At 29.5% G+C, this 6,000-nt stretch overlaps 1 protein-coding gene across 1 annotated transcript in view; it reads left to right on the top strand.

Moving 5' to 3' along the window:
• Positions 1-2,500: 2,500 nt before the first annotated feature.
• Positions 2,501-6,000, top strand: part of LOC129988035 (monocarboxylate transporter 12-B-like) — a 28,726-nt gene continuing 25,226 nt past the window's right edge. Inside the window, exon 1 of the mRNA XM_056096121.1 lies at positions 2,501-2,696. The gene's annotated coding sequence lies outside the window, so the exon portion shown is untranslated. The remainder of the gene's footprint in view (positions 2,697-6,000) is intronic.

The following is a 6,000-nucleotide window of genomic DNA, read 5'->3' as shown; positions in this document are numbered from 1 at the left end:
ATAGAATTCGCGATGTTTTTGTTTACACTTCTGCACTATTGTCGATGATAATACGTTATTTTAAGGTTTTCAAAATTTGATTATCAATTCATTGTTTAGTTATTACTTTTTGAGATGCCATAGAAGAAGAACCATTTTACCGTTTTACAATTACTTCAGCTTAATTCGACCACTGTCGACCATTCGACATTGATCTACCGGTTTCGGGTCGATCTCTGTTTCAAATGAGAGGTGCAGGATGTACAACGATATCCTTGCTGATAACTCGTTTTACACCCTGTACCCTTCATTCGTAACTGAAACTGGCTGGAACCGGCTCGTCAGAATTTGCATGGCCGGTTTCAGCCAGACGAGAAGTGAAAGGGTTGAAGATTCCAAAATATTTATAAAATATTTTGTGTAATTTATAAATATTTATAAATATTATATATGGAATAAAAAGGAAAAAATTATTTTAAAAAATATCTATTTTAAAACTCACTAATAAAAGTGTGTTTGTGCTTAAAAAATATTTTTAACTAACTGATTTAATGATTCAAATAATAAATTTATTTGAAAACGAACTTCATTTACCATGAACGAGTTATTATGGGCCTTGTAGCAATTATCAACGAAATTGAACCGGACGTATATGTGCGTATTTTTTTATTCGTTCAATTTCGGAATAATTCTCTCAAGAAAATTTTGGAACAGCTCGATAAAGATAAATACCCAAAAAATACAAATTACTTTGTCGGAATCAACTTTTTAAATAGCGATATTAATGTTTGCGTGATAATGTAAATGTGTATTTCAAAGTCCACTGATCCACCAAATTCTTGTATTTTTTTAGACACAAAATTGATAGATACTTAGTTCGTACGCTTTTAAGTGAAAATAGTCAATAAAAATTGTTGTCTCTTTGTTCAAAGATAGAAAGATATAAAATTTGATACTGCATTATATATCTTAAATAGGGATATTTTTTATATTTTATTAGGGATATTTTTTATATAATATTATTTTTATATATAATTTTTATTTTAAAAGATATAAAATTGACGTTTATACTTTTTCGTATATACGAAGTATAAAGTATTGTAATCATGAAAAATTCAAACTTATTGATTCTGACGAACCTCCATGTTTTAGACCCTCCCTCCAAATTTGTAGAATATTTGTCTATGATAAAGACAACTTAAAAACTCTTTGAATTAGACGAATGAAAATTGATGTATGTTTTTGCATGAAATTTGTAGATTTTTTAAAAATAAATTTTGGGCAAAATCTATTCAAAGGAAGTTTGTCTGTCCAGCTGTTCGTGTATAAATTAACACGATAACTAAAACGGAGATAACTTGATGGATAAAATTTGGTACATAGATTTAAAATTGTATATTGTTAACTCCGTTTAAATTTTGAGCAAAATCCAACAAAGACTTGAACGCCTGTCGGTCTTTACTTTCAAAAGCATATAAACTCGATAATTCAGAATTACAATGACTTGAATATATTAAATTTAGTAGGGGATTTTGTAACTGTAATTGCTATGTCAAATTTTGATTCAATCGGTTAGGAGAAAATGCGTTTAAAACTCGAACTCACCTTTATTAAGGAATATGAAAGAAAGTTTTGGAGTGGACCATCCTTCTTTTTTTTTTTCCCCCAAATACTTTTTTTTTTTTTTTTTTTTTTTTTTGTCGTGTGACTATTTTAAGCCAAATTTTGTGCAGTAGCTTCTGAGGGTAAAGAGCCCTGAGCACAAGTCTAACTTCTAGCTCAAACGAAGACAGCACACACAAACTTGCTAGCACAACCCCTTTTTACAGGGGGGGGGAGCTCATTCACGCACCTCACAGAGACAACACAAGGAAGAGAACAACCATGCCCGAACCAGGTCTCGAACTCAGAACGCCTAGATCACGAGAAAGACACGCTACCCCTAGACCAGGACGCCAGCTTCCAAATACTTATAATACTTTATTTAATTACAAAAATAAAGTACTCGTTCGAGACAGAATGTTATGTATTTCAATTTATAAAGTAACAAAGATTTCTGAGAACTTCGTCGTTGATGAGTTATCGATGAAAAAACAAAACAAAAAAAATCGTTATTATGGGGACACCTCACCTGCAGCATAATCAGAAAATGGATCAAAACTTCATTTTTTTTTTTTTTTCTTTTACTGGTTCATGAAGAGATTATAAAAGTTTCCAGCTTCCCTTGAATTAAGACTTTTCTTTTTCCTGGTTCGTAAATCACTTTTACAAAAAGTTAGCATTGATCAAACTATCCGTTTTAAAGGAACTCAAATTAGCGACAATGACCTGCATTTTTATTAAGGATCAGATTATTGCTTTGGCGTGCATAGCAGCGATTAACTTCTACATAACGAAGGTGTTCCTCTATCAACCTCTGCACCAGAGAATGTTTTCTGTGCCAATACCACCGTTTATTTGCTATTAAAATTTATTCCCACTACGCCTACTTTAAGACGATGAACATATTAATGCTTCTTATTTTAAAGGTGAAGGGAGATGATATCAAAAGAGGTGTTGCCATTTGCTAAAACTGGAAAGCGTTGAAAAGTTATCTGATACAGACGACCTCGAATAAAAACTTGCATAAAAAGATCAACGTAGTTGAACATATACTTTGTTCTAGAGTTCACTGGTGAAATGTACCGTTCATGACCGAATCATCAGTCGAATGTTTCGTAAGTAATTCTTATCTTTAAATCTATTCAAAGGTTAAGCATAATTCAGAATTTTAATTTAAGTTCTAAGATGAATTTTGGGAATTTACATAAGGTTTGTAGAATTTTTTTAAAAACGCTCTAAAATACTTACATTTTTTTTTTTAAATTTTTGCATAAAAAGAATTGGAAAGACATCTAGGAAACCGAAATATATTAGTTAAGTAAATAAAAGGTTTTTAAAAAAATTTAAAAAAAGGACTTTTTTTATTGACTAAAATGAGTTATAAAACAAAAATCCTTTTGTTTAGAGGTTTACGAAATAAATTGATTAAAATTTGAAATAGCTTAAGAAATATATTATTTAATTCCTGAACTAAAAAATAAACCATGTTCCTATCCATTCTTTAAGTAATGGGTTTCATTTGAAAAATAAAATGAAATTTTCAATTTTTTTTTTCACATTCTGAATCATTAAAACAACTATAAACTACTACTAAATGAGCGGATTACTTATTCTCTAGTTCAAGAACTACAGAGCATATTGAGAAATTGTTATATTATATTTCAACAAAAAAACATTCATTAGATTTTAATTTATGAAGTTTTTCGTAAGAAAATTTTATCAAAGATTAGAATTTCCGAAGTAGCTTTTAAAGATTAAAAATAGCATTAAACACATGCAAATACAGAAGTCAGTGTATATTGCGAAAAATAAACTTAAAAAGAAAAACAGTTTTATAAAGCCAATTGTTCAAATATCAAAAATATTTTATAAAAAAAATTCGTTTTTTGCACATAAAAAAATCGATTTTGTAACGTAGTTATCTATTTTAAGATGTCTCATTTGCGTAAGTTTTAAATTGTTTAGATAAATTACATATGTAAAATTATTATCAAAACTTTATTATGTCATTATTATTATTATTATGTCATTTTATTATTGCGGCTTAACACCGCAATTCGAAAATTTCAAAAGTAAATGGATTCTGTTCTCAGCCATTACCTTCTCTAATGGTGTATGCCATAGAATTTTGAGAACAAGAAATCTAAATATACAAAAGGGCATTTTTTAAAAACATATTGGGAACCTCCTCGCCCTGGATAATAGTAAGCCCGTGAAACGAATTAGATAATGATATTTATGTGTAATAATTTATTTTGAATGATTATGAGACAACAGAATTATTATTGTTAAAATTATATCATTGTATAATTATTATAATATGAATACTCAAGAAATAATTCAGACTATACGTGTATCATTCATTTTGCATTTCTTATAAAATTATTTGATTACATTATGCACATATCGTTTACTATTTTTATTCATTATATTTTCATTTTCATAATAATCAGCGGGAAAGATCTCCCGGATATTTTCTCGATGCTAAAAAAACATTTTATGTTCCTTCCCACATCAAATCGCAAACGTCTCCAATGCTCTGATTGTTATTTTCAGAGTCTCGTATATGAATGATATGTGTTTCTTGATATAGGAAAAAAATGATTATTTATTTTGAATGCCTATATTCTATTGATTAAAAACAAAATTCGACATTGAATTACAATTTTAGAAACTAAATCGTATACCAAATTTGAATTGTTTAAGTCGTTCCGGCATCGGGTTATTGCATTTACATGTGAATGTGCAAATTGACAAGGAGGGAATTCGTTGATGGATTTTATTCAAAATGTAATAGGAATCTACTCTTTAGAAAGCCAAATTTTATCTATCTAGCTCTATATGCTTTGAAGTTAACATATTCCCTTGCACTTGAACAAATAGGGCAACTTCCTGAGAATAGATTTCTTTTAAAATTTAACAGAAATCTAGAAATTTGAGGTACAGATCACATACTAAACCCTTCTAACTCAAACCGTTTTTGAGTTTTATTTACAAACAAATAAAAGAATCCTAACCAGCGGAAATGATCTCCCCAAAATTGTCTCGCGTACTTTCTTATGAAGGCAGTATCCTTGAGAATGTTTTGCATGGTATTATCATACAATAGCTACGAAATATTAACCTTTAGCCCGAATTTAGAATTTCTGCTGACTCTATGGTGTGATCCTTGGCAATTTTTTTAGCGATTAATGTCCGGCTTGCGGTTAACAGTACCCAAAAAAGGAATATGGTTTATAGACACGTTTTCCCAAACGATTGAAATCAAAATTTGATGAAAAAAACTACAACTGTACTCAAAGACACAAACCAAATTTAATATATTTAAGTCATTGCGTTTTTGAGTTAACACATTTATATGCATCTAAAAGTATAGACCTATAGACGGTAAACCCCTCTCTGAGTTTGGATCAAAATTTAATAGGTGTCTACTCTATAGATGATAAATCTATGTACTGAATTTTATGCATCTAACTCTTCGTTTTGTAATTATTATGTTAATTTATATTCGCACAACCGGATAGATAGACTTCCTCTGAATGAAGTTTGCTCAAAATTTGATAGCAAATATGGTATAAAAGCTGTATGTAAAATTTCATTCATCTAGCTCCAAACCAAAAAATTGTTTTTCTAAATCAGGGAAGTCTGAATCATAATGATTCATCCAAATCTCGGGTTTGAATTGTTTCGTCGATTTCAGCACTTTTTCTTTTTTTATAATTCGGAACCAGAAAATAAAAAAAGCGAATTTGTTTATACAATTATTTGTATTGCAGCCTGGAACTTCTTGTTTGTAATACGGGTCGTTGCAAGTAGCCATATGAAGATACTAAAAGTTCGTTTCAGTATCCCGAGACTACCACTTTTACAACGATTTTACCTCGCATAGGAATGAGATACGAAGAATGAGAGCATTTCCGGAATTCTTAGACAGTGATTTCTGTTTCATTAGACACATTTTTGTTCAATTTTTCCCCCACATGAATATGAGTGTCGTGTCTTTTCTGACACAACACTCAGATTCATGTTGAAAATGTTTTATTTCGTTTTGTTTTAACTCAAAATTCCGTATTGACTGTTTATCTGGTAAGTTCTAGTTGTAAAAATTCTCTCTGGAGTTGCTCGAAGTTTATATAATGCCATTAAATGTGACCTGGATTAATTGCCTTTTTTAATGTTATAAAAATTCAATAGTAAATAAAAAAAGTGTCTTAACATAGAAAATTATTATTACTTTTAAAAAAAGTGAATTTTCAAATTTTATGAACAGAAATCTATCTATTCATCATAGCTTAAAGTTTACAATAAATAAAAATTGTTCTAAAGTATTTTATTAGGAATTAGAATTCTTTTTCCACGATATTACGAGTTCTCCACAACTTTTACATTTTCTAAGTCCGCAAATAAGTCCGAGTTCAC

This window comes from Argiope bruennichi, chromosome 10 (genome assembly GCF_947563725.1).
Source record: "Argiope bruennichi chromosome 10, qqArgBrue1.1, whole genome shotgun sequence".
Lineage (NCBI taxonomy): Eukaryota > Metazoa > Arthropoda > Arachnida > Araneae > Araneidae > Argiope > Argiope bruennichi.
This window is presented reverse-complemented; position numbering and strand designations above follow the sequence as displayed.